A 27839-nucleotide genomic window follows, 5' to 3' on the forward strand; every position below is an offset into this window, starting at 1 on the left:
AGGTTGAAGAATTGGGATGAACTATTTCTGCGGGCTCAAAAGTAAGGAGCTTAGGTTGGGAGGGGGTCTCTGCGTGATGCTCCCTCTTAAATCTCTTGGATGGTCTAGGAGCCTCTTCTTACTCGAACACGTGGTCAGAGGAGGTTTCCTCATTGTCATCTTGCGGCATCTCTGTGATCATAGCCTCATTAGCCTGGGGACTGTAATCATGGTCACTAGTCATGCAGTTTTGCAAAGTCTGCCGCATGGGGTTTTCTGACCCCTTTCCCACTGGATTTGGGGCAGCTGCCTGAGCTGGGAAGCCAACCCTGCTTTTCAGCATAGCAGCATAGATGGCACTTCAATGGCTCTATGGTTCGCACTAGGGCTCTATGAACTGAGTGCTGCACTCCTGCATCAAGTGCCTCGACGAGGTCTTGCTCCATGGACCCAGAGGGTTCCTCCTCATAGTACGCCTCCTCATAAAAATATTCCAACATAATGGTACACCGTAGTGTATTTATTATTACCCCACAGGAGGACTGCATGACCCTTACACTAGGGTTAAATTATTATTCTCAGGCAAGGTAATGAAAAGTCATGCGGTTTAGATCAATCAGGGGGAGTGGTACAACTCCAGGCAAGTCAAGGCAAAAGGATAATACTGCACAATAATGTTACAAAAGTGGAGGGAGGGCTTGCCAACCACTCTAGGCAAGGCCTATGCAACAATTGTACAGCCCTACACCGGCAGTAGGTGTTGGGCGTCACAGGAAAACGCTGATCCCGCGGTCATTTCAAGCCCAAAAGTGAAACATAAGCGGGCAAAATGGCCGCCGCGCATATACGATGCAGGCTGCTCATTACAGAAGAAAGAGGACTGTGCTTCGGTGGATGCGCGTCCTCATTCCCTTTCCTCCTGCTCCACGTAATTAGAGACCCGACGCGAAGCACTCGGTCAGGGAGGCAGAGCGTTCCTAATCACTCGCTACAGGTAAAGAGACCAGAAGATTATAGTGATACGTCAAAATCAAATCAAGTAAAAATCCGACCAGGTGCAATCAACTGGGCAATATCGGTTTACAATAGCAATATAACAATCACCAAATAATTTGTCCTGAATAGCATGATTTGTCAAGGAGTAAAAATGTAAACTTTCATTCAAAATGTGGCAATTGCTGCGGCGGCTATTCCGCCGCAGCGCTAAGGGGGAGGCGGGGCCGCGCGGCGCTCCTGTACTCATGACGGAACCACTCCGTCACGGCCCGCGGGTGGGCTGTGCTTGTGACGGAACTGTTCCATCACGGCCCGCCCGCTCTTTAGAACGTCAGCGCAGGTGCCGAATTCGCGCCGCGGTGGCGCGGCGAGCGGGCCCGTGATGGAACCGTTCCGTCACCAGCACAGCCCACCCGAGGCACGTGACGGAACGGTTCCGTCACAAGCCAGAAAAGGGTTACATATAACTTTAAGTTGTGTGCTTTTTTTGCTAATCCATTCTGTTTTAGTTGCTGGAAATTTACAAAAAGGAAAAGGTATGTTTTAAGTTTAAAAGCACATTTTTACAGATTAGTCAGCAACAACAGAAGTGTCCCTGCTAGTTCTACATTGCTACTCATAAAAGAGATTTGAAACATTCACTAGGCATTGCAGGCGCAAACATGGGTAGGCTCCTGTAAATACATTGCTCCTAATTTGTTTTCCTGTTGGAAGTATTTACCCAATTAGAGATCCTACATCTCAGATACTGTTGCTGCCGGGTAGCATTCCACCACAGGGATTTCCAGATATTTTTTTATTTATACAGAATTAACTGTCCAGAAACATCAAATCTATTTGTCATATAAAAAAAAGAAAGGCTTTTTCAGGAAACTAATTGCAAAAGAGAAAGTAACATGCGCAGAATCGCCCTAAAATTCAAAGATTGGATATTACATAAATTCATTGGATATAAAGCCCTGATGAAGCAACAAGTTACTGTTAGAGTTCAGAAACACGTGTTGGCTTGAATAGACAATCTGAAATTTAGCAACAGTACAATAATAAAGTAAAAAAACTTTTTTTACAACAAAAAAAAACACCTATGACGAGTATTACTTTCAGAATTTGATACCTGTAGTCTTTTAAATAACAAGCTCACTGCTGCTGCTTTGCCAATTTATGCGCTTTCTATGGAGAGATTGTTTCGTGGTTCATTTCTATAAGTGATTGTTTAAGAGAGTAAGTATGTGTTAGTTTCTGTACAAGTCAGTGTGGTGCTGTGTACATAACTGTATACGCAAGTAAACGGATGTTTGATACTTTCTTTCCATGTGTGACTATGTGTGTGAGTAACTATGGATGAGTGGCGGTGTGCGAGTGTATGCATAGGTGTATGAGTACATATGATGAGTGAGTGCATGTATGAGTGACTGTATAGGACTGTTGGGGAATGAGTGGATGTGTATGTAGATCTTGTAATTAGTGAATGGGTATGTTGTAACTGGTATTGGTGTGTCCATTGTTTTGAAAATTTTGGTTTGTATTTTAGAGTGTGAGTATCAAAGGTTATATTAGGATGAGAGGAGGTCTGCCACTCTATCCCAAGGATGATGTCATCAGTGAGGTCATCAGAGATGTATTTGAGATGTCATGAGTAATGTTACCGACCATGTCATGAGTGATGTAATATGTGACGTCATCAGCAGTGCATTGCGGGCGCACAAGTTATAAATAGCTCAGATAACTATACCGGCCAAATTTCACTGGTTTTGTAGGAGAGAAACGTCCAACTAACTAGAACGACCCTGAAACCTATGGGTTTTTAGAGCCACTCAATATCCTAACATATAACCTGGGTCTATAATAAAAAAATCTTAAATATTTTTGCTGGGAGTCGCGCACCCAGCGCGACTGTGAGTCGCGCACCCATCGTGTTTACACCAGGGGGCCACGCTGGGAGCTGGGCACCCCTCGCGTTCACAGCAGGGGGCTGCTCTGGGAGCCGCGCACCCCTCACGTTCACACCAGGGGGCCGAGCGGAGCGCCACACTAGGGTCGCAAATCCAAATTTTAGCGAAAAAATAACCCAGCTCCTACCATTAATTTATATTTGCCCCGGGGACCCCATCCCCCGAGGCATGCTTATCGTTTATTTTATTTTTTCTAGAAGAGGGGGACCCCCATTCCCCGGAGCCTGGCCACTTAGTTGGGGACTGTGGGGGGGGCCCCAATGCCCCTACGGTGCCGCCGGCTCCCCGCATCCTCCAGGAGCCGTCATTGCTTTTCCACATGGGGAGCTGCTGACATGCAGCTCCCTGTGTGGAAAAGCAACCTGCTTTGTATTTTGGAAGGGAGAGCAGGTTTCCCTGCTCTCTCTTCCTAAATCCAAACCAGAGTTTGCTATGGTAGGGCGAGAGACGTGCTCTCGCCCTACCCTAGCAAACAGCAGTGTCTTGGGGGTGGGCATCCCGGGACACTGCAGGAGCCGGCCCTTGGGGGTGGTGGTCCCCAGGGCCATCAAAGGCTCCAAAGGGGCCCAACTTTTTCAAAGCTCCGGGAGGTGGTGGTCCCCGAGGTTCGGGGGTCCATAACGGACCCCCGCATTTACACAGTTTTTGCCCAGGGGAGGTGGTGGTCCCCTGGGCATGTGGGGGGGGGGGCTCGAGCAGATATTTGGTTTTGCCCCATTAATTTAAAGAATTTTCATAATTTCAATTTGCGGGTGAACAAGTACAGTCTATATGTGTTTGAGTGTATTCTGATTTTTTAGAGGGGCAAAAGGTCAGTCCTTTCTTCAAAACCAATTCTTGATCCTTGGATAGCTTGTTTTTAGTTAAATTGATGATAGTGAGATCAATACCTGGCTCTATTTCTTTAAGCTTTTCTTGCTCCAGGTTTGGCTGGCCATTCCTTGTTGTTGTCCTGAAGCGGCCGCCCCTTCGTGTCTTTCTGTGGCTCTGCTTCTTTGTTCCTGTGGTCTGCCTCTCCCCCCTCGTTGTCGGGAGTTGCGCATCAATTGGAATTCCTCTAAAAAACACCCCCCTGGCGCTAAGTGTGTATTCTGCTGTACCTGAGAATTCTTCCCCAGATTGCTCTGTATCAGTGCTTACAGCTGACTCCGATGTCTCCCTTGTTTGGAGATTTTTTTGATCAGTTCCTCTCAGTACTCTCCTTGGAGCATCAAATTTGCGAGCAAAGGTCAAAATCCTTTCTTGCTCGTAATCTCTAGCATCGCAATTACATTTGGTGTGTTTTCTTTGTTTGATTTTATCCTGATATGCAACCAAACGTGTTTTCATTTTATCACAGAAATCATCTTTGGCCACTGTATCTGTGTTAGCATCAATTAGTGCTTCAATCTCTGCTATTTCCTTTAAGGCATTTCGCTCGGTCACTCCAGGCAAACTTGATGAGTATCCTTAGCATGCCTGCACTTGCCTCTAAAGTGAACTCTGACTATTCTTCTAGTAGTGCAGGGTCAGGGTTCTCATAGGATGGAATGGTATAGATACGTGATTCGCGTGGGACGCGTTTAACCTCTAAGTAGTGCTGCAGCGATGTTGCCTCCCACCACTTGCGGATTTCTCGTTCCATCAGGCGTTCTAACTTGTTAAATTGTGCCTTCAATGTATTTGGAGTGCCATTCGCATTGCTTTTTTCAGGACGCTGCATGGGGCTACACTTGAATACATCCGCTGCTTCCTCATTGAGTGAGGCATCCGAGAACATATTTTAAAGTGGGCGGGGCTAATTTGCATTGATTACGTGTGCTTTTCAGTTAGTTTTTAGAGACCACTCACTCCGGCTGCGCTTGGTAAATATACAACGTATGATACGAAAGTACTGTTCGGCTTATATTGTATTAGTCTTTCAATTTAGCACTTATCACTAGGCGACAGGCAGGCAAGCGCATTCGCAACTCACCGGCATACCTACACTCTTCCATTGTTACCTGTCTTATGCTGTAGAATATCCTGTGCACTTTTCATAACAGGGGCGGATTGGCAATGCGGGCATTCGGGCATCGGCCGAAGGGCCTGTGTCTCAGTGCCCTCTATGGGCCGTTTTTTTCTCCCCTTTCCCAGTCCACAGAGAGGACTAGGAAAGGGGAGAAAAAAAAACAGCCCACAGAGGGCACAGAGACAGACAGAGAAATGTAAGCAGCCTCGCTGTGCGACCGTACAGCGATTATCAGCTGTGGCCTCTCATTCACCCCCTGCCCTGCCAAGCATTCACGCTGAGGCTGGGCTGGGGAGGGGTGATTTTTTGCAAGAATCAGCCTCCCTGGGTGCCAGGTGTTGCTCAGGCCTTTGAGCTATTTTCACCTCGAGTCCCCTGGAGGCCCAGAAACAGTGTTAGTCTAAACACCTCGCCCACAGCCCTTCACATTCAGGGCATAGTGAGTGAGGAAGAATAGGTCTCGCTGTGGGGGCCAGGTGATGTTTGGAACTCGCACCATTTTCACCTCAGCCTCCCCCTGGCTACCGTGGATGACCCATCAGCTGTGTTTTGTGCTCCCCTGCCAGGACATTGCCCTGAGGCCTGTAGGGCTGGGGAGGGCTGATTAATTTACTAATTGCAGGGGCCTTACCTCTGCTGTTCATGTGCTCCTGAGCTGAAGGTCTGGGGAGGGCTAAATAGGTTAGTAATAGCAGGGGCTTTGCTGCTTTTCAGGTGCTCGAATAATTTTGTGACAGAAAGGAGCCTTAATTTTTTTTTAGTTGCTCAGCATGTAGGCCATTGTCCCCTTGACCCTGTGTCCTGCACAAGAACAGTATCCTCCCACTTTCATTCCTTGTCTGTGCAAATGGTGTTTCATGAAAGGGCACGCCCCTTGAATGTGGGCCACGCCCCTTAAATGTGGGACACGCCTCATGAATGTGGGCCACTTTTTTCGTCAATGCCCGGGAAAATTGTGATCCCAATCCGACCCTGTTTCATAAGCCTCGGTTCTTCTCACCCTGATGATGTAGCAATGAAACCCACTGGGATCTGGTCCTGCCACTCTTGGCTCCCCCTTTTCCAGGTGGCATTCACTGAGAAAGCAGTGCTCTCTTCTTTCATCCTCAAGGGCGACACCATGAATCCTATGGGTCCCAGCTCCTCAATATTAGACACCCTGAAAAACAGTAGTAGTAAAGATTGTTTCACATCTTGGTAGTATTGGTACACACCCTAGCAGGTTACATAAGTGTTCTGGAATAAGATCAGGCATGCAGTGATCCCAACCAGAACTGGAGATCCCTATGCCCAAAACACTGGGCGTTCCTGAAATAATTCTAGTGCAAAAATGTTTTTCTTTGCTGGGACATATTCCTAATCTTAAATGACAGAATCAGGGTTGATGATATCTGTTATTTACAGTGCTTAAAAATGGCAGAAGTGCAGATTATTATTATTATTATTGTTGGATGAATTTTACCATCACAAATAACATTTGTGAATTTGAAAATTCTCACAGTAAAGTGGAATTTCTGAAATAAAACATTAGGGTCACAGGTGGGTTTGTGAGCTGTCCAGAGAGACCCCACCTACAAAGTTAGGTGCATTCACACAACCTTATAGGTTTGTGGAGATTGAGATAACAATTGCAGCTTCTTTCTCACCCTGGGGACACTTGCAAAAGTATTCCTGTCAGACCCAGAAGTCAGAAACTCTTCGGAGTGGTAGTAGGGAGCGATATATTGAATGAAGGAGGTGGGGATAGGGTTTCCCCCCAGTTATGCACACGGGTATGTCAAACCCTGTTTGGGGGCCATGAGACAAGAAGGACTACTGCACCACAGCCGTGGGGACTGGAGTCATTTGCCTCTACTGTCCCAGGGTTCGTCCAACTATGGCTCTGCAAGCCAACTATATTCCTTTCTGCACCTGACTCTCAGTGGCACTAATGACAAGGGATGGTTTCTCACAGAGGTTAGTGAGGAGGGTACATGGGCTGAGCATACACCCAGCAGTACAATAAGATATTTGGCTAGCCCAATGTTTCTGTTGTGAAAAAAAGCACTTTATTTTATATAAAGGCAAAATGGCGACGTGGAACTGCAATGGGCGTCCTGCAGGCGAGTTTACCAGTAGTGTGCAGGACCAAGCACACAGCTCATGTCCACTCTGCTAAGGTGGGGGCATCAGCAGACTGCGAGGTGAGTCTCCAGAGAGCGGTGTAAGTAGTAGAGGATTCTGATGGCTGTCCTCTTCTGGGATGTGGCAGTCTAAGTACTGTTAAGCAGAGTTGTGCCACATTTATTTTGCTGATGGATATTTTGCCGCCTGAACGGCATCGCCTAATTAAACAGCGCTGCAGTTAGAGGTGGTGAAATGCCCATGGGCAGGGTGGGAAATGCAGTGAGGTACCTCCTGTAAAAAACATAAATCAAAAAAAGTGAATCACTGCAGGGCAAACACCCGCCCAGAGAGTGTGTTGGTGCTTGCCCTGTGGTGAAATATCGGCGAACCTTTAATACTAATGAATATCTCAGGCTTGGTGGCCCAAATCCTCCAATGAGTACAACGTTAGTCACGCTGGGGCCTCTTTGGGTGGGGGTGGTTCAGCAGACCTGTTCTCCAAACGCAGGGCTTTGTAGATGATGGGACACTTCTAAGCACTGCATCAATCTAATGGTGGCGCTGTGGTCTTCAGTACCTCAGTTGCCAGGGGCTATTTGGCACATAGTGACTCGAGGTGACAGGCTCCATCTTCAGAGCTGCATAGTTGACTTGGCACCCTTGAGGTCAAGGATAGGCTATCCACTCATTGGTGAGTACCCTAGGCAGGCACCACAGGTTTGTAGATTTCACTTTCAGGATAGCCTGGCTCACATGGCATGGAGTTGACAATGCAGCAGTCACGCAGGCTGGGTTTGCAGGCACACAGCTGGTGCCACCAGGCTGTTCCCAGCTTCGGACTTGACTACTCGCTGGACGCACGTCCTCAGGTGCCACAGCAGCAATGACGGGTTAACATGGGAGGCCACTCAAGCATGCTTCCAAAGCACCATGGTCCTCTGAGGATCTTTGGAACACAACGTTGATTGTGTCAGTCACAATCCATCTAGTCTCTGCTAGATTAGACCCTTTTCACCAGGGTCAGGGCTTCTAGGCCCCTTCCAAGGGTCAGCTTCTCCTGCATGGTGCGCTCGCTCGCTCCTCTTTATTCAAGCAAGACTCTTTGGGTTCCTGGGACAAGTCAGGCAGTTCTTCATCCAAACTGGACGCCAGGTAATGTCCTCTGGGAACATGGCTGTCAGGTACACACCAGCCCTGGTTGTGCAGAAGTCATCACAGTACACAGTACTCTTGCCCAGACGCCTGGAACAACACGTGGTGGGCCCCCGCCCTTGGAAGCCCGCCCACCCCCACTGACCACGCATGCAACTTGGGAATCATCCTGGGCTCAGAGCTCAAAATGGACCGCCAGATCAACTCTGTCTTGTGTTCCTGCTTCCACACCCTCAGCGTCCTACGTAAGACCTTCAAACGGATCTCCCTCGAACACAGAAAGACCGTCACTCACGCCCTGGTCACCAGCAGGCTCGACTACGGCAACGCACTCTATGCCAGAATAAACAAAAACCTCACCTGCAAGCTATAAAACATCACCTCAAGAATGGTCCTCAACCTGCCAAGACACTGCCAGCACCTTCGCACACTCCACTGGCTCCCCATCAAAGCTAGAGTCACCTTCAAGATGCTAACCCACGCTCACAAGGCCCTCTACGACACCGGACCAGCATACCTGAACAGCAGACTCTAATTCCACACACCTCGAAGGACCCAATGATCAGCCCAGCTCTCCTACGCTGTGGTCCGCCGCACTAGAAAGACCAGATCGGGAGGCCACTCCTTGGAACGACCTTCCGCTCCACCTCAGACAGATAACATCGCTCCCCATCTTCGCAAGAAACCTCAAAACCTAGCTCTTCGACAGACCCCCTGCTTGATGGACTGGAACTTGTGAACCCCACACCCCCAACGCCTTGAGACCCTTACGGGTGAGTAGTTGCGCTTAACAAACACCTGATTTGATTTCTTGCGTGACCATAGAGAACTTAGCCCTGTAACAACAAGTGGGTCAGCAGCTCCTGTTTTTATGTGGATTCTCGGTCTTCCTCTGGGGAACTGTTTGGGTCCCTTTTCATTTGTCATTCTCAGGCTGCGTTCCAGCCTCTGCCCTTGTCTTGAGTGATGCTCTTCACAGCAGGGACATCTTCAGTTTGGAGCACTCTCATCAGAGGCACAAAGACTGCACCTGACTTTCAACAGCCACACTTGGTATTGATCTGTAAGAGAGAGACAGACAGAGGACTGCTCCCCTTCTAAAGGACCCTTCACACCCTGGCATAAACGCTGCAGTTCGTCCTCCAATGGCAGCCGGAGGTAGACGGATCTGCAGTCCTTTGTGTCAGAAGGGACCTGGTAAAAATTCTATGTGGAAGAATCCAGTCTTTCCTTTCCCAATTTTAGCGCCCGGGAACAACAGCAAACCACTTCTCTACTGTCTGGGAAAGCGCCCTCACCTTCATCTTGTGTACATGCCCAGGCCAGGGGCTTCAAAATAAAACCCACAGGCCTGTGCCACTCTAGTTTACCAAGGCACCCACGCAATGCATACAGTACTCCACTAGAACACATGCAGACATCCAGGCACACAGGATATCGGTGCTAGGATTCTGGGTTCACAGTTGCAAAGGATCTTTAGGTAAATGGCCAGTACGCACCTAGTCACGTGGTAAAAAGGCCTGGTCATTCTATAATTACTATAAAACATGGTACGCTGCCACCACCGCACGATGTGTGAAACTGTGACAGGGACAGTAGTCCTCGATATACTACAGAGTGTAATGGGCCTTGAAACGCTCGTGCTAGCTAACGCCGCGCGGCCGCATGAATGAGACACGGGACACCGCACTCTGGTTCCGCGTGGTCCCGACTAACGTTGTCGGCCACGCCTCCTTTATTTATTTCGTGCGCGTGTGACGTCACACGTCAATGCTGACGTGCCCCGGTCGGCGAGGGTAGACTGGACCGCTACCCTGCGCCCCAGGACACTACATTCCTTCTAACCTTTATTAAACAAAAATTATATCAAAACATAATGGAAAAACAGTGGATCTGTTACCAGTCTCTTGTTCACGGTCCTCGGATCATCACACCAGGAAGTCCGCCAGTTGGGAGGACGGTGCTGGATTCATTAGCAACCCATATCTGGATTGTTCTCCTCTGGACGGGGGCATCCTCGGTATTGCCCTTTGGGGTGGGCTACTCCCCTGGCCGGTGGCCGGAGAGTTTGGTGGGCTCTCCCCCTGGGATGTCGGTGGTGGTTGAGTTTCTTGGTCCATCAGGTCCTCTTCTTCAGGGATGTACTGCTCCGATGGTTCCGATCCATCATTGTCCCTGAGTTGACTTTGACTCGCCTTTGAAGGGTCGGACCCCTGGGGAGGGGCCATACCTGGGTGTACCGTCTTGAAGAAAGATGTTGCGAGTGGCGATTTCCGTACCCCTCTTGGCTGTCACCATGGTGCCGGTTCGGCGGAGAACCGTCCATGGCCTGTGCTCAAATGGGAGCCGGAACTTGCTCCCTGGATATCGGTCCTTGACGTAGACCTGGTCTCTTGCCTGAATGTCAGATTCTTTGGCCCCACGCCGATGACTGGCCTGGTTGTTGGGAGTGAGTTCGATTGGCCAGGGTCCTTTCCGCGTCAACTTGGGCTGGAGTCCAGGTTGGGTGACTCGGGATAGTGTCTATGACAACTCGGCCCATGGTCACAGGGCCCAGCGCTGCTTCGGTCGTGATGTGTGGGGTCAACCGGTACTCTAACAGAAAGCTGTAGATGGCTCTCTTCAGTGGTGATCCGTCCACGCGTGCAATACGTATTGCCTTGTTCAGCGTGCGCATAAATCTCTCCACTTCCCCATTGGCTTGGGGCCAGCGCGGAATCACTTTGCGGTGGTGGATACCCCAGCTCTTTAGGTAGTCTGCGAATTCCTGCCCCTGGAAGGGGGGACCATTGTCCGTTTTGACTACTTCGAAGATAAGGTGCGTGGCTATGGTCTTTTCGAACTTGGTAATGACTTCCATGGCTGTCCGATTTTCGACAATCTCTACCTCCGGATACTTTGTGAAGTCGTCAATGATCACTAAGGCGTAGCGTCCATCAGGAAGGTGTCCGAAATCTGCACTCACGCACTCCCACGGTCTCTGTGGGTTGTCTTCCGTGAAGACTGGGTGAGGGCGATCCGGTTGTCCCGCTGCTTGGCACCAGGTGCACGTTCGGACTGTCTGTTCCACCATCGTGTCCATTCCGGGAAACCACACCTTGGCTCTTAACCTGCTCTTGGTTTTTACCATGCCTTGGTGCCCTTGGTGTGCCAACTCTACCGCCTGTTGGGTTAGGCTGGCGGGCATGACAAGTCTTGGTCCTCGTAGTAGGCATCCTTGGCTGTCGAGGGACAGCTCTTCTTTCACCCTCATGATGGACTCAAGTGTTGCTCTGGCTTGCTGTGTCCTCTTGCTCAGGGTGGCTTGAATGGGCCGCCAGTCATTAGATCGGACAGCGTTGGCTGCTAGTTGTAGGCATTCATTGCTCTGGGTGGCTTCCATGATCATCTTCAGACTCATGGGTAGGGGCCTTGACCTTTCCATCACCATCCGAACTTATTCCTCGGTATCCTCCGCCTCTTCTCTCTCCGCCTTTGTGGCCCCTCGTGGTGCCTTGAAAGGTAATCTGCTGGGTTTGTCGACCCGGGTTTGTATTCAACCCTATAATCATACCCTTGCAGTTGAAGTATCCATTTCTCAATCCTCTGTGGTGGCTTTGATACTGAACCTTGGAACAGGGGTATGAGAGGCTTGTGGTCTGTAGATACTTTGAAGGAATGGCCATATACGTAGACATGGAAATGCCGGCAGGCCCAGTGAATTGCGATCGCATCCCTCTCTATTTGCGAGTATCTCTGCTCCGTATCCGTTAGGGAGCAGCTAGCGTAGGCGATGGGTGCCCATTCTCCATTGCTTTGAAGCTGAGTGAGCACTGCCCCTAGCCCGTAGGGGCTTGAGTTCACGGCGACATTGGTGGACTTCGTGGGGATAAAAAAAGGACAGCGTTGTGTCTGCTGACAGGGCGGCTTTTGTGGCTTTGAATGCACGTTCCTGCTCTGGGCCCCATTGCCACGTGGTGGTGGAGTTCGTCAGTTCTCTGAGGGGTTTTGTGAGGTTGGATAAGTCAGGTACGAAGTGCCCGCAGAATTTTACCATGCCCAGGAAGCTTCTCATCTCCGAGATGTTGGATGGGGCTGGGGCTTCTTGAACGTCCTTCACCTTATCGGGATCCGGGGCTATTCCCTGGTCTGAGAAGGTGTAGCCAAAGAAGCTGATTTTGTTCTGTAGGAACTGGCACTTCTCGCAGTGCAGGGTCAGACCGGAGTCTTTGATTCTTTGAAGGACTCCCCTAAGTCTCTGGTGGTGTTCTTCCATTGATGATGCATAGATTAACAGGTCATCACTCACATTTAGGACTCCTGGTAGTCCACTGAGTACTTCTCGAATGGTATTTTGAAATACCTCCACGGCACTCGAGATTCCGAAGTTTAGGCGCCGGTATCGTCTGAGGCCTACGTGCGTGAAGAATGTGGTTATGTAACGGGAGACCGGGTGGAGCAGTAGTTGATGATAACCGGAGCAAATGTCCATCTTCGAGAACCACCTTGCGCCGTTCAACTCTCCATGGATGTCGTCTATGGTGGGGGTTAGGTGTCATTCCCTCTTCACCGCTGCATTCGGGAGGCGCATATCCACACAAATGCGGACTTGCCCTGGCTGCTTCGGCTTGCGAGCTACCACGATCGGGGACACCCACGGGGTGGGCCTACTGACCTTTTGGATGATGCCTTGTTTTTCCAACGCCTCCAGCTCTTCTTAGACTTTTTTCCTCAGGTGGAATGCGATGCGCCTATGCCTCAGTGCCACAGGTTGGACCGACGGGTCGATGTGGAGGGATACTTCCTTCCCTTTCAGGCATCCGATGCCTTTGAATACTTCACCAAACTCTTCCATGATGGAGTCTAATTCCTCTTCCAGCACAGCCATGGCGAACGATATTAGCCTCAATTCCTCTGGTGACTGCCCACTGATTAGCATGCCACTGCCTTCTTTTGTGACATATATGGTAGTGGGTACTTTCAAATCTTGGTGTTGTAGCTCTGTCTTGAAAACACCCTATTAGGGGAATAGGCGTCTTCTGTCCGTATGCGAACACTCTGATTCTGGCTTCGCGTAGGGGAGGCCGGGTACTTAGCTGGTTGTACACATTGGCGGCCATCAGCTCAATGGATGCTCCTGTTTTGATGGTGACTCTCACTTCTTGCTGATGGATCTTGATGCGGCATTTCGGGAGTCGTCGCTTCTTCCTTTGTGGCTGGTCAATTGCGAACACGTAATGGACCGGGTAGTCACTTGTGTCGTCGTCCATATCTTTGCTGTCTTGTTCTTCCACCACCGCATGTGCCGCTTCCCTCTTGGTCTTCGTCGACCTACATACAGCTGCAAAGTGGTTCATCCACCCACATGCGCTGCACTTCTTCCCTTTTGCTGGGCAGTCTTGCATGCAGTGGGGCTGGCCTCCGCAGTATCTGCACTCTTTGCGCTTGTCCTGCTGTTTCCTACCCGCGTATTGGTGCGCTTTTGGCCTCACGACGTTCGCTTTCTCCGCCATGTTGACCTGCTCCATTTTGATGGGCCGGTGAAGGGCTGCTTCCATGTGGGAGGTTCTGGCCTGCGACAGTTCTTTGGAGCGCCCCAGCTTGAGGATGTCTGCTAGTGGCTTGCCGTCTTCCTGGAGGATGGTAACCCTCAGTTTGGAAGAGTAACACCCTTGAATTATCTGTCCTCGAATTTCTTCCTGTTCGTCGCGGAATCCACACGTGCTGGCTAGCTCCTTCAATCTCCCGTGGAATGCGTCTCGGAACTCGTCCGCCTCCTGCTTAGCTTGACGGAAGATGAACCTCTCATAGTCTTTGCTCGCCATAGGTTCAAAATGCTTGTTCAAAACGTTGAGGAGGATGATGTACGTCTTTGGTGTGGCTTCCACTAATATTTTGTAGATTCTGTGAATGTCCTTACCTCCGAGATGGAGGAGCAGGGCTCTGCGTCTTTCTCTGGCGGTGCCCGCCCCTTCAAAATAGATCTGGAGGCGATTTGTCCAGTCTTTCCATCGTGGAGCTAGCGATGACGGGGCCCCGTCTACTATGAATGGTTCAATGGCGGGAATTGACGCCATTTTGATATGTGCGTGCACCCTTCTTCGCAGTACGTGCGTCGCTGCCTCTTTGATGCACTAATCTAGGCCGTCCCCGGCGTCAAAGTGATGTTGGGGGACTCCCCTATGGCCGGCCTTCTTTCCCTCTTTTCCTCACTGATCGGCCGTCTGGCTGCACATACCTGTGCTCAGCTGCTGGCTCGCGTGGTTCCTGGGCGTGGGCCAGCTCACCCTCTTTCCCCCTGGATAACAGTCCAGCCACTCTTACCTGTGCTCTGATGCAGACTCACGTGGCACCGGGACAAGGGTTCGCTTCTCGGCGTGATGGGAGCTCTTTTCACACTTCTCTTCACGCCTCTCCTTCTTTCGGGCATTAGCTCTTCCCCCTCTCCTTCATTTGGGCATTAGCAGGGGCCCTGGGCAATCACCTCTAGCCGGCACTCTGGATCTGGGGGCACTCCCCTTGCAGGATCATTGCCAGCGCGATACTCGCGGGCCTACCAAGGGCCGCCACACTGGGGCCGTATTAGGGAGTGAGGGAGAGCTTCAGGGCACAGCATGGGTTCTTTTATGCCTCGTCGCCAGTGTAATGGGCCTTGAAACGCTCGCGCTAGGGAATGAGACACGGGACACCGCACTCTGGTTCCGCGTGGTCCCGACTAACGTTGTCGGCCACGCCGCCTTTATTTATTTCGTGCGCGCGTGACATCACGCGTCAATGTTGACGTGCCCCGGTCGGCGCGGGTAGACTGGACCACTACCCTGCGCCCCAGGACACTACACAGAGGGTTCGCTTGGTGCCTTCATCTAGGTGCAGAACCATTTGTAAGTCAATGTCGCCCTATGCCTTCGCACACTTGCTAGATTTGTGTGAGGCTGGTGGCAAAAAATCTGAAAACCGGAATTCCAGGTCCTTGTATATGGGCCACACAGGCACAATTCTGAATTCAGCTACAGTACATTTGTGTATATCGCTCAGGATTTTTTTATTTGTAAACCTTTCTATTCATTACATTTTGGCAGGTCAAAGCTGCAGGAATTGAACACGGAGAAAAGGCCTGGTATTTATCGGTTGTGCAGATTTTTGGTGCAGTAAGCAACAAAATCCAAATGTTATTCCCCCAAAATATGGAATATGGGATAATTATTGCATGCACTATTTTGATATCCTTATGGCAGTCATAAGGAGGGCCGAAGTTTTTCTCATTGCTCAAAAACACGCAATAACCAGATCCATCGACCAAACTGTACTTTATAATGTTTTTCCGCTGTGTTTTGACAATGCATCAAATGATAAGGTAAAATATAAAGTGCCAAAATTGGGCTTGAAAAATGGCATGCACTTTTTGAATGTGCTGAACAATCATAGCTGAGGAATAGTTAATTAAACCACTCTGAATTTGGGATTACACAGGTGCACTTCTCACTCTGCACTTACACAGGCGCTCATGCAGACGAAATATGTATTTTTCAACAAAAGAATTTCTTCTGGCATAACATTAAATTTCACAGAGAGTCCTGAAGTTGGGGTATTTGGTAGCCTTATTCACATGGTCTGCATCATTTAGGTCTGGTCCATTCAAGTACATTTCCCTCTCCTCTCCTCTGATACTCTCTGGTAACAGCCACTAGCTTTACCTCAGTAGAATACTATGGGGCAGATTTACAAGCCCGTGTGCCACAGGTGCGTCACTTTTTGTGACGTACCGGTGGCAGATTTTACTGCTTCATATTTACAAGGACAGGAAAAGCCACCCTGTGTGACTTTTTCTGTCCATGTAAATATGGCCCCTTTGTATGCAGCACTTTGCGTGAAAGGGGTGTTCCATGGGTGTTGCTGTAGGTGTTCCCACGCAACCCCCATGGAAACAGACAGATTTCCAGATTTATGAGTAATCGTAACTCTGGCAATGCATGTGAATGCTACGCCTCCCCAAGAGAGGCCTAGGGAGGTGCAACGAGGAGAAATGTATTAATTTCTCCTCGTTTTCTTTTCCTCGTTCTATGCGTGCTGCATTCTGCAAGATAACAGGAGACTGCCAGGGACGCCAATCCAAGACCCGACTTCTACAGCGGCTGAGTCAAGAATTAAAACAGACCCTGGCTCAAGCTGATGCGCCCTTGAACAGGCGTTTAACAAAATGAAGACGTACTGATCCATAGTAGGAGAATTGAGTCTGAGGCAGCTCCATGTTTCAAACTTAAGAACATGCCCACCTCTTCCCCTTTGTCCTGAAGAAGACCCGCTATGTAAGGGGCAACATCCCTACAACTAGGGTCGAAACGTTGACTCTCAAAATTGAACACATAACCAGAGTGTGATGTTGGACACCGGTTGTAATATGATGTTAAGAGTATCATAACGCCTATAGATTTTTGGATGTACTCCTGTATGGCTCTTTTTAGAAGCCATACATGTCTATTGTTATAAGTAATTTACAATTGACTTGTCACTTCACCTGTCTGCACCTATCCCGATCACTGCACAAACCCCCCCTTCCCCCTCCTAGTGGGCACTGCAAATGTTTATGTGTATAGCAATTTAAAAATCAAAAAAGATAAATATAATGAAATTCATACGAACACTATGTGAATAAACAATAGTGTTTTTTCAAATAACTTTGCCATTGATTGTTCTTTATATGTTTTGCATTAATTCTGATCTGGTCAGGGACCACTCTTACTTGTGCCTTGAGCGCTTCCTGCTGTTGCCAATTTCCTTCGCGCTTTGCCGCTGTATCCCTTTTTCTGTCCGGCGCTTCTTTTGCTGCTTTAGCGCATCCTAGCGTTTCAGGGATTTAGGCGGTTTTGTAATTGCGGGGAGCGTATGCTCACTTCCCCGGTTCGGGCGATTTGCGCCCGCGCCTTCTTTCTCTTGGTGGAGCGGAAGTCTGGGGCATGAAAGCTCGCGTGCGGTCCGCGAGTGCTCCGATCATCTGTTTGCAGGCGGCTGTTACCGCGCATGCGCAGCGGCCATTTTCTTTGTTTATCTTGGTGCCCTCACGGAGTTTTGACAGGAGAGCAGCGTTTTCAACCGGCTCAAGCCCACTGCCTGCGCATTTAGCCCCAATTACGCCCAAAAATAGCAAAGGATATAACTTTGGGCAGTATAATTTTCATAGGCTCTGCCTAGAGTGGCTTATTGTTGGCAAGCCTTCCCTCCACTATTTATATTTCTTTATTAAGCAGGTTTCTGCCTGTGTTATATTGGCTTGCCTTGGGGTTGGTCACTCCCCCTGCATTGTGCCTTTGGCATTTCTATATACATCTCCTCTGTGGGCAATTGATTATTACACTTGGTGTAATTATGGAAGATTACTATGAAGAGGATGATTACTATTATGAGGAAGCCGCCTATGGCGCCATGGAGCAGGATTTGGTTGAGGCTTTGGACCAGGGAGTTCAGCATTCCGTTAATAAGGCGCTTGTTTGCGCAATCACTCCCTTAAAACGCCAACTTTCACTCAATGCGCAACAACAGGGTTGGTTGCCCTCCTCTTCCAGCCGTACTTCTTCCTCCAAGTCTGCCAGTAATCCCCATAAATCTGATTTTCAACGGTTAGCGAAGGCTTTATCCAGTGACCAGTCTGCGACTAAGTCCTCAAAGGGAGCTTCCACGTTGCAGGGTAATCAAACGGATACAGATGACTCTCATTCAACTTCCTCTTCGGACCATGATGAGCCTCCACCCTCTAAGAAAGCTCGTAAAGAGCGTTATGTTGATGCGCCAACGCATCCTCAGCTCCCCACCTTTGAACCCTCTGACATCGTTCATCCAAACTCTTCCTCTTGGCTCCCGTCCCCAGCCGTGGCTGAATATGTTCAAGCCCATATTCGTCAACCATTTGAGAGAGATGTCAGAGCTCGCCTGCGTTCAGAGTGTCCACGTCCTGACTTGGCTGATAAGTTGGCCGACACTCCGGAGGTTGATCCTACTATGGTGACATACCTTAAAAAGTATGCTAGGGTTCCAAAAAAGGGCATTGACAGGGCATGGCATTCCTGCTAAGATAAATTGTTAGATCTATTGGGTCCTCTTACAAAGATCTTGGACCTGGGTTTTCAGGCCAAAGAATCATCACCTGTTGTGGATCCAGATGAGTTAATTGAGTGGTCACAGAGGGCTATATGCCAAATGGGGAATGCCAATTGCGCAATGTCCTGCAAACTTCGACGCTACATTTTACTGAAGCTAGATCCCAAATTGGCAGAACTATCCTCGTCAGAATCCAGCCCATTGGCTCAAGGTTTATTATTTGGCCAGCCTTTCTTGAAAGAGTTGACGAAATTGGTTGCAACTTTTAGTGGGCTGGATAAGGCTCAAGCATCCCTCCGGAGAGACTTTTGCTCGGTTTTTGCAAGGGCTGGACGATACAGGGGACGATCGTTCGGCCGTGGATCCAACCAGAATACCCAATGTGGATTCCAGTCCGAACGTGGCAGAGGACAAGATTCCGGCTACAACAACAGAGCCTCTTTCTATCCCTCCCGTAAAGGGAGTGGTCAGTATAAAAAAGGACGCTACGGCGGGCCCAATGTGGACATCACGATTCCAATACTTCAGGTGAGGTTGTTCCCGGCTTCGGAAGTGGTCTTGGGGGGCAGAATTCCGTTTTTTCTACCAAATTGGCGTCTAATCTCCAACGATGCATGGGTATTGGAGATGGTTCAAGGTTACAGGATAGAGTTCTACCATTCCCAACATCAAGCCCACCCGCCTACTCCCCTAGTTTTTTCCCTCCAAGAACAAGAGTTCATTTCAGCAGAGATAGATTCTCTTCTAAAAAAGGGGGCATAATTCAGACTTCCCGCCATCCTCAGGGCTTTGCAAGCACAGTTTTTCTGGTCCAGAAAAAAGGGGGCCGGTCCCGGCTGGTACTCAATTTCAAAGATTTCAACGAAGGGGTGGTTTATCGCCACTTCAAAATGCAAGGCATCCATCTCTTGAGGGATCTTCTTCGGGAAGGGGACTGAATGCTCTGTCTCGATCTGAAGGACGCGTATTTATCAATTCCCATTTACGGTCCGCACCGTCGGTTCCTGCAATTCCAATGACAGGGGACTTGGTTTGAGTACAAGGTTCTCCCGTTCGGCCTCTCCTCGGCACCTTGGTGCTTCACGAAACTTCTGAGGCCAGTCGTCGAATCTTGGCGAGCCCAGGGTGTTCATCTCATCATATCTGGACGATATTCTGATCATGGCGGATTGCCCTCAAATGTTGAGGACGCACTTGGAATGGTCCATCAATTTTTTAAACTCTCTGGGTTTTCTGGTCAATCCTCAGAAATTGATCTTTCTTCATTCTCAGTCGATATAATTTCTGGGTTTCCTGGTCAATTCCCTCTCTTGTCAACTCCTCTTGCCCAATCAGAAGATTCGGTCCATCAAGAGGGAGTTGAATTTAATGTTGTCCAAACAGAGTGTATCGTTGAGGTCTGTAGGTCGGATTGACGCTCTGTTAGCTTCCTCGATTCAGGCAATTTTCATGGGCCCTCTTCATTACCGGGTGCTTCAACGTTTCGCTATTCAGATCTAGTCCCTCTTTCAGAGGAAGCGAGGTGGGAGATGGTATGATGGTTGGAGCATATGGAAGCCTGGAAGGGGCGTGCCCCGTTCGGAGCGTCCCCGGAGGTGGTGATAGAGTCAGATGACAGTCTGTGGGGCTGGGGAGCCTGTTGCGGTCCGTTGTCGATGGGAGGTTGGTGGTCTCAGGAAGAGTTGTCTCTCCATATAAATTTCCTGGAGCTACTAGCGGGATCTTTTGCGATCGTTGTTTCTCTCCACGCCAGACCAATTGCTGCATACTTCTTCACATGGACAATGTCTCTGCGGTTCGGTATGTCAACAAGTTGGGCAGGACAAAGTGCAGGAATTTGGCGGAAATCGCCAAGGACTTTTGGCACTTTTGTCTTGAGAGGAAGATTACAGTTATTGCAGAGTATCTTCCCGGTCGCAGCAATCTGATTGTGGACTGGAACTCGCAACATCTTCGGGACATCAGCGGTTGAAGGCTGCATCCTCAAATGTTCCGCTCTCTCTCCTGTGTTTGGGGCAGGTGTCAGATCGACCTGTTTGCATCTCGATTCAACACTCAGCTTCCCCTGTTTTTCAACTGGAGACCGGATCCAGAAGCCCTGGCCACGGATGCTTTTCTGCAGACCTGTAAATAAGTTACGGAGGGCTGTTGGGCCTACCAAATCGGGCACTGTGCACTTAGCGCTCCGCGCTTTAGTTATGTTTCACACAATTTTCGGTTGTAAACACTTTTTTTTATTTTTAATTTTTCAAACTTGTCTGTGTTACTCCTGTATTATTAACATTTTTCATAATACGAACACATTTCAACATTTTATCATTTTTGCACACTTGTCAAATATTTCAATTCAGTTTCTACAATCCACAGTATATACATATATTACACATGAGCCCAATGCATTTCGGCGCCGCGAAGGTGCCTTCATCAGGGGCGTGTCTGCAAATCAAGCATATAAGATAATGTCAGAATCTTGAGAGGGGGTTCATGGGGTGGGTGTGATTAAATCCTATTATTAAATCATACCTGTTGATTCAAACAATTTTTATGCATGTCTATCCGTAGATTCGTCTCTGTGGATGATAATAAATAATCAAAAATGGATGGTCACCTAATGATTATATAGGGATTTTGTAAACTATGTCTCGAGGGTCATGATGAAAACATACCTGTATATGTTGATGTGTGCTCACTGAAATGAGAAATTCACGTGTATCAGAATTGGAACTGATCCTATTTAACTTGTACATCTCTCAGATATTCTAGGTCAGTAGACCCTTACCTTATCTTCGCCTCAATGGATTCACTATCTGGCGGGAAAAAACTCAATTACTATTCTGTTTAAGAGCAATACATCGATATTTTGGGATTGCTCAAAATAAACTAGTGGCTGCATACCTGGTTCGTCAAAAGTATCCTCCTTGAAAGGGGTTCCGTCAAGCGAGTGTTTTACTTCGCGTAGTGCCGGTAAAACGCCATATATGACTCCGCTTGCCTCGCCGCGGAGTTGAGTTAAACGACAGCAAAAAAGGACTACATCTAAGGACATAGAAGTCCTATTGGTGATCGTGGGCGCCATATTTAGACATGTTATTTACCACGTATATCAGTGTTTACTCCCGTGGTTACAGGTTTAACGTACTTGCATGTATTTATATCGTCCATATGAGGGCTCTGGGTGAGACTTTAGCGAACGGAATTCCAATGCCTACGTATGCCTGATGTTTGATAATGGATCACTTGCGAGTGTCAGCGATAAGCTGTCAGTTATTTGCTACCGATGGAAACAGTATCCTAAAAATATAAAATGCGAGAAGGGGATATGCCTGAGCTGTTAATTGCTTTTTATATGGTATGCTTTCTACAAGTTATGTGGGTAACCTATGAATAATGGTATACCAGCGTCATTTGATGAACATGTACATTCGCAATGTATTACATTATGTGGCATATGTACAAAGGGATGGATCATAACGTAAACAATACCATATGACTCTTGTTAAGGGCCCCACAGTGGGTGGAGAAAATATTTCATATAAAAACAATTATGCAAAGTCAAGTTCATGGGTTATCATTAAATATCCATAATTTTCCTCAGAAAATTAATCTAAAGGATCAATAGATTATCTCAATTCATATTAGAGTGGAATTCCTACAGATAACATGAAAGGTCGTATTTGTCATTTAACCCCATGGGGGTTAATGTTTTCAGATATTTGATCCAAAAGAGTTCTCGCTGCATTAGTCTCTGATGATTATCAGTGAACTTGACTTTGCATAATTGTTTTTATATGAAATATTTTCTCCACCCACTGTGGGGCCCGTAACAAGAGTCATATGGTATTGTTTACGTTATGATCCATCCCTTTGTACATATGCCACATAATGTAATACATTGCGAATGTACATTTTCATCAAATGTTCACATTAATGTATATGAATTTAAATCTCATACAGCTTGAAACTGATTAATGATTGTAAACGGATATGAATGTCACAGGTCCTTGTGAAAACATCCAAATCGCTGATAGACTGACGCAGGTTCAGTTTCATACAGTTCATTCTAGGCTGAAGACTCAGGCCAAATAAATTTCTAAATAATATATTAGCATTAACTAGTGAAGCACAAGATTACCTTATGGTTATAACAGTGGTTCAGCAACCTGAACTACAAGACCAGCTCTATCTATTTCGATCACCACACCAGCACCCCTAAGCAGTGACGCTGGTATACCATTATTCATAGGTTACCCACATAACTTGTAGAAAGCATACCATATAAAAAGCAATTAACAGCTCAGGCATATCCCCTTCTCGCATTTTATATTTTTAGGATACTGTTTCCATCGGTAGCAAATAACTGACAGCTTATCGCTGACACTCGCAAGTGATCCATTATCAAACATCAGGCATACGTAGGCATTGGAATTCCGTTCGCTAAAGTCTCACCCAGAGCCCTCATATGGACGATATAAATACATGCAAGTACGTTAAACCTGTAACCACGGGAGTAAACACTGATATACGTGGTAAATAACATGTCTAAATATGGCGCCCACGATCACCAATAGGACTTCTATGTCCTTAGATGTAGTCCTTTTTTGCTGTCGTTTAACTCAACTCCGCGGCGAGGCAAGCGGAGTCATATATGGCGTTTTACCGGCACTACGCGAAGTAAAACACTCGCTTGACGGAACCCCTTTCAAGGAGGATACTTTTGACGAACCAGGTATGCAGCCACTAGTTTATTTTGAGCAATCCCAAAATATCGATGTATTGCTCTTAAACAGAATAGTAATTGAGTTTTTTCCCGCCAGATAGTGAATCCATTGAGGCGAAGATAAGGTAAGGGTCTACTGACCTAGAATATCTGAGAGATGTACAAGTTAAATAGGATCAGTTCCAATTCTGATACACGTGAATTTCTCATTTCAGTGAGCACACATCAACATATACAGGTATGTTTTCATCATGACCCTCGAGACATAGTTTACAAAATCCCTATATAATCATTAGGTGACCATCCATTTTTGATTATTTATTATCATCCACAGAGACGAATCTACGGATAGACATGCATAAAAATTGTTTGAATCAACAGGTATGATTTAATAATAGGATTTAATCACACCCACCCCATGAACCCCCTCTCAAGATTCTGACATTATCTTATATGCTTGATTTGCAGACACGCCCCTGATGAAGGCACCTTCGCGGCGCCGAAATGCATTGGGCTCATGTGTAATATATGTATATACTGTGGATTGTAGAAACTGAATTGAAATATTTGACAAGTGTGCAAAAATGATAAAATGTTGAAATGTGTTCGTATTATGAAAAATGTTAATAATACAGGAGTAACACAGACAAGTTTGAAAAATTAAAAATAAAAAAAAGTGTTTACAACCGAAAATTGTGTGAAACATAACTAAAGCGCGGAGCGCTAAGTGCACAGTGCCCGATTTGGTAGGCCCAACAGCCCTCCGTAACTTATTTTCATGACTCAGGACTGACAACCCTGATAAACCGGAGCACCATTGGAATAGCAAAATAAACTTAGAAATCACAGAGAGTGCTCCTTGCGCACACCATTTACCTGATTTCTGCAGACCTGGCCATCACTCCTGTGTTACGCCTTCCCCTATTTATGATGATCTCCAGGGTCCTGGCTCGCACACAACATTATCAGTCGGAGCTGATTCTGATCACTCCTCTGTGGAGGGCTGAAGCTTGGTTCCCAGTTCTCCTGGAAATGAGTTGTGCCATGCCGCTCCTTCTTCCCCAGCGGTGGAATCTCTTGCTGGACCCTCTCGGCAATCTGCATCCCCTGATCGAGTCAGGCCATCTTCTCCTAGTTGCATAGCGAATTTCGGGGTACGCTGGCAAGTCCCAGGCCTTTCGCGAGACGCTGTCAGATTTATCAGCGAGGCTTGGTCACCCAACACTCACAAACGTTATGCAGGGGCTTGGAAACAATGGTGTGGTTGGTGTGCTCAACGGGAGGTGGATCCCGCTTCAGCAGATGTATCTCAGATTGTTAATTTTCTGGCTTCCATCCCCTCGTCTGGTCTTGGTTATCGAACGGTTAATAATTTCCTTTCTGCTTTTTCCGCAGGTCATATCAATATTGACGGCAAGCCTGCTGGAGAACATCCGTTGATTTCTAAATTGCTTAAGGGTATTCGTCTAGTGAAGCCACCTTGTCCAAAATACGCTGCCTTATGGGACGTTTCCATTGTTTTGCGTTTCTTGGAGGCCTGGCCTTCCAATTCTTCTTTATCCCGCAAACAACTTTCAGCCAAATTGACTAAGTTATTGTGTCTTGTTTCATGCAAACGCATTTGACGTTCGGCCATTGGACCCGGCAGGTCGCAGTTTCACGCCAGAGGGTGTTACTTTTGCAATTTCCAGTCGCACTAAATGTAATACATCTTCTGTTACCTATCCATCTTTTCCCAATAATCCCAAACTTTGCGTAGTTCAATGTATTAAAGATTATGAGGTGAGTACTGCTCCTTTTCGTCATGATTTGCAAGGTCAATTGTTAATTGCTCTACAGAAGCCTTTTCGCCCTGTGACCCCGGCTACATTGGCCCGGTGGGTCAGATGGCTAATGACTGAGGCTGGTATTGCTGTATCTAAGTTTGGTGCACATTCAGCACGTGGGGCTATGGCTTCTAAAACTTTTTCAATGGGAGTGACTTTGCTTGCCATCATGAAGGCCGCTGATTGGTTGTCTGATTCTGTGTTTAAAACCTTTTATTATAAACCAATTGCACATATTGCTTCTGTTGTGGTGGATCAGCTTTTAACAAGCATAATCGGAGCCTCCGGTCCTGACATAGAATTCAGAATTTGAGAACATACGTGACAAGAATTTTCAATTCTATTAAGGACACGGAGGCGAGGATTATCCCACCCATCTTTTTTCATTTTGCAAGTGTTACGTTGTTATTGATTATTGTTGTTGCATATGGTATTTTGATTATTGTGGTTCACTGTTTTACCACCCCCCCTGTTTCTTCTGCATACACGGAATGTGTTTTACGCTATACATGTTTTTTCAAGTTTCTAATCCAAAATAGAAGCCTCTGTCCAGCCCAGTTCGACCTGCCTGGTGGTTATCTTTATTTTTTCCAGTTGTCTACGGCTGCACGCATCCGGACCTTCATTTCGGTGGATTTCTGTTGCCGCTGGTTTACTCCTTTTATGAACTTCATATTTGACTGACCATTTTTCATTTTGAACTGTTTTAGTCGCTAAAGAAAGAGGATTTGGTATTCTCTGTGGGACGTTTTATACCAGTTACTCTATGATCTGTCATGTGATACCCAGGTAATCATGGGTGTTGTAGTTTGTTTTTTCCTAACTGTTTTCTGATTGCCTGCTGAGCATTTCTAGTAAAGAAATGAGAAAGCATAATCCTCCCCTCCGTGTCCTTAATAGAATTGAAACTTCTTGTCACGTATGTTCGCAAATTTTGAATGCACTCTCCTTCTGGATTTGTCCTCTGTTTCTATCTTTTTCCTGACGTACCAACGTCATTGGACGCAGGCCGTTGCCATTGTATAATAACCTCGGTGACTCCCCAAACTTGGTTATTTAGTCATCCCCGACTCACGCTGGCTCGAAATTGCATGCTCATATTTGCAGCAGACTGAAAACGGATGCTTTTTTTCCCCTTCAATTGACTCAAACTCCTTCTGTGGTTCCCCACAACTCATGTAAGTTACTCTCCTTGCCTTGGGTTCCCTGCCCTAACCTGGACCCCACCGTCAGCCCTCTCCTCCGGTTTTTCTTTTAGTTGAACGGACCGCTTCCCACGAGTGTACACACAGTCCTTGATGGATTTACACTACCCGATTGCTGCAGTTCTTCCCCTCCGAGCCCGTACCGATTCATTGTGCTTGCTTCCTTCACTCATCTCCCAATTCCCACCTCACCCCTCCCCAACCGACCTCTTAATTTCTTCCATAGTTCACTCCTGATAGAGCGCTCCCCCGCCTAGCACCCCCCCGTCTGGATTCTCTCTGTGACGCCCACCCAGTAAGTGTTTACCTTCTCACATGTGTCTATCATCACCTGGACCTTTTGCTTGCTTCTTAACTCACTTCTCCTGACCTTTCTCTTTTGTCTGCAAATAGATATTGTTTCTTAAATCGGGTGCTCTACTCTTTCTAGCTGGCTTGTTCAAATTACTCCCTAACTCTTCTGCTTCTCTGTACCTCGATACATCATTGTTTTGTAATCATGCAATGTATGCATTGACCTGTCCCAATCCGAGTTGTTTGGACCCTTTACTGACCCGACTATTCCATTGACCATCTGCTCACTTTTGACTCATTTTCTTGCCTTCATGGCAATTTTACTTTTTTCTCTATACTTTCTATGTGTCCCTTCTTTTAAGGTCCACCATTGAATGTTATCTTAACTTCCTTGTACAGCACTGTATTGAAATGTTGTAACCTGGTCCTGATGATGGCCTAACATTGCATACAGGCTGAAATGCCGTTGATCCCCTCAGCGTAATTCACGGCGCCTTCTCTGTGATTGTCCAGAAGATCCCATTTTGTACATAATTGTATTAATTGTACAGACATCACAGACTATTTGACTGTGTATATAACCCTGTTTGCACCTCCTGTTCCACTGTACATATTCCTTCACGTGTCACTTTCGGCGTTCACCCGTCACAAGTACTTGTGCTCGGTATCACAGGTTACAATGACATTTAATGTAACAGTGCATTTTGTTTATGGATTATTTCATTTTTGTGTTGATCATACAATCTAAATATATGTGGAAAGCATTTATTTAAAAAAAACTGTCTCGGTCCACGTGCTTGTGTTTCCCTCTGCCCCTCCACAGCAATTTATTTTGCTCTTTAACTACTCCCCTCTCAAACAATACCCCTTGAGACATTGTTTATCTTTTATAAATCATCTGAGTGGCACCAAAACCAAGGGGCATATTATCAAGGGGTTTTATCTCCGCTTTTTTGGCTTTAAAAGCCAAGAAAGCGGAGATAAAATTATCTCCCTATTACCTAGCTGTCGCTTACACCAGTTAGCGACAGCTAGTAGGAGATAGCGACCATCTTGGGCCCCACTTTGCATGTCAGTGATATTTATCACTAATGACATGCAAAGTGGGCGTGCCAAGATGTTAGCGACTGGAAACAGTCGCTAACATCGCTATCTCCTATTACCAACTTTTGGAGATATTCGCGCTAAGCGCGAATATCTCCAAAAGCTAACACCTGCCCTGAGCAGTTCTTAGCCATGTTATCCAATGGGATGTGGATAACATGGCTAAGACCATTAGCTCGGTAATGCATGAATATCGCTGACTTTTCAGCGGTATTCATGCATTGCGGCCGATTTTTATCGCATTTGCGATAAACCTTGGTAATACCAAGGTTTATCTGCGATAAAAATCGCCGCAGGTCGGCGATAAATTTTTGTCTCTAACCAAGCAATAGCGATAATTATCGCTATTGCTTGGTAATATGCCCCCAGATCCCTAGCAGAACTAGCAAAAAGCTTTTGGGTATTAGGGGTCAGATGTAGACCATTTTGCATGTGCAAAATCAGGTG

The 27839-nt window shown here is 47.2% G+C and overlaps 1 pseudogene; it reads left to right on the forward strand.

The window, feature by feature from the left end:
* Positions 1-17517: 17517 nt before the first annotated feature.
* Positions 17518-24403, forward strand: LOC147733225 (uncharacterized; annotated as a pseudogene).
* The last annotated feature ends 3436 nt before the right edge of the window (positions 24404-27839 follow it).

Source organism: Lissotriton vulgaris, chromosome 2_1, assembly GCF_964263255.1.
Source record: "Lissotriton vulgaris chromosome 2_1, aLisVul1.2, whole genome shotgun sequence".
Lineage (NCBI taxonomy): Eukaryota > Metazoa > Chordata > Amphibia > Caudata > Salamandridae > Lissotriton > Lissotriton vulgaris.